Here is a 2,060-nt window from a genome sequence, read left to right on the forward strand (position 1 = left end):
TTTCTCTTTGCTAACTTTGCTGTGAGTCCTTTAACTGTAATAAATCATAACCGTGAGTATGACTTCAAGCTCAGTTCTGTGGGTCCTTCTAGCAAATTATGGAACCTGGAGGTAGCCATCAAGACCCCAAACACAAGGGGCACCTGGGTGATTAAGTGTCTGCCTTCAGCTCAGGTCATGATCTTAGGGTCCTGGGATCGAGCCCTGTGATGAGCTCCCTGCTCAGTGTGGAGTCTGCTTCTCCTCCTGCCCTGCCCCCCCCACTTGTGCACTGTCTCTCTCTCAAATAAATGCAATCTTTAAAAAAAAAAAAAAAAAAAAAGGCGGGCGCCTGGGTGGCTCAGATGGTTAAGCGTCTGCCTTCGGCTCAGGTCATGATCCCAGAGTCCTGGGATCGAGTCCCACATCGGGCTCCCTGCTCCTTGGGAGCCTGCTTCTCCCTCTGCTTCTCTCTCTCTCTCCCTCTGTCTCTCATGAATAAATAAATAAAATCTTTAAAAAAAAAAAAAAAAGGCTCTGCGGGGCGCCTGGGTGGCTCAGTCGTTAAGCGTCTGCCTTCAGCTCAGGTCATGATCCCAGGGTTCTGGGATCAAGCCCCGCATCGGGCTCCCCACTCCGCGGGAAGCCTGCTCCTCCCTCTCCCTCTCCCCCTCCCCCTGCTTGTGTTCCCTCTCTTGCTGTGCCTCTCTCTGTCAAATAAACAAAATCTTAAAAAAAAAAAAGCTCCCTCTCCTCCTGCTTGTGTCCTCTCTTGCTGTGTCTCTCTGTCAAATAAATAAAACCTTTAAAAAAATAAAATAAAATTTAAAAAAAGGACCCCAAACACAAGGCATGATGTCAATCATTAGAAATATGCAAATTAGGCAGCTTCAGCAACATGGCGGAGGAAGAGCAAAGAAAAAAGATCCCATTGGTTCCAGAAAATCTCCTGAAAAAGAGGAAGGTTTATCAGGCCCTTAAAGACACTCAAGCAAAGCAGGCACTTTTGGACAAGAGGGAGCAGAAGAAAGGAAAACAGCTCAAGTTTAAGCGACTGGAGTGGTTTCTACATGACTCCTGGCGGCAGCAACGTGACAGGGTGCGCCTCAGACGACTAGAAGTGAAACCTCGTGGCCTGGAAGTGCCAGATAAACATTCCTTGGCCTTTGTTGTCCGCATCCAAAAGATTAATGGGGTGAGTTCACTGGTGCAGAGGACCATTGCACGGCTTCGCCTGAAGAAGATTTTCAGTGGTGTCTTTTTCAGAGTGACCCCCAAGACCATAAAAACGCTGCGTGTAGTGGAACCTTATGTGACCTGGGGATTTCCAAATCTGAAGTCTGTCCGGGAACTCATCTTGAAACGTGGACAAGCCAAGGTCAAGAATAAAACCATCCCTTTGACGGACAACACAGTGATTGAGGAGCACCTGGGGAAGTATGGTGTTATTTGCTTGGAAGACCTCATTCATGAAATCGCCTTTCCGGGGAAGAATTTCCAGGAGATCTCTGCGTTCTTACGTCCTTTCCATCTCTCAGTGGCCCGTCATGCTACCAAGAATAGAGTGGGTTTCCTCAAGGAGGTGGACTTACCTGGCTATCGAGGTGAACGCATCAATCAGCTCATTCGGCAGCTGAATTAAACCCAGAAACTAGAGAGAGGGTCAAGGAAAAGAGGATGATGCTCCTGGCAAGCACTTGCCATCACAGCCCAGTTCCAAGGGAAAGTTCCAGTGTGTTTTCCACATTGGCTGCCCCTACCACCTCTGAAGTCAGCGGGGGACTCCTGCCACAGAAGAGGGAGTCCTGCTGTGTCACATCGTCTATCTTGGGATTTAAAGTTGGTGAACGAATACCCAAGCGTGAATACAAGACAGCAGTGGACCAAGCTCAGGGACGTACTTGAACCTGGGGGTTCCTGGGGCCTTGTTTTGGAAGGAACTTGAAATATAATTACAAAGAAGAGTACAAAAACAGTGCTCAATTGTCTCTGCTGTGAGTCCATGTTCTCACTCTTCAGTGACAGCTTTGCAAGTTCTCAGACTTGGCTGGCGCTGATGTGTATCTGGTGGCTTCCTTAGT

At 48.3% G+C, this 2,060-nt stretch overlaps 1 pseudogene; it reads left to right on the top strand.

The window, feature by feature from the left end:
- Positions 1-869: 869 nt before the first annotated feature.
- LOC114212412 (large ribosomal subunit protein uL30 pseudogene) lies at positions 870-2,060 on the top strand (annotated as a pseudogene).

Source organism: Eumetopias jubatus, unplaced genomic scaffold (assembly GCF_037043125.1).
Source record: "Eumetopias jubatus isolate StellerSeaLion01/CBP00866 unplaced genomic scaffold, mEumJub1_p1.0 scaffold_15, whole genome shotgun sequence".
NCBI lineage: Eukaryota > Metazoa > Chordata > Mammalia > Carnivora > Otariidae > Eumetopias > Eumetopias jubatus.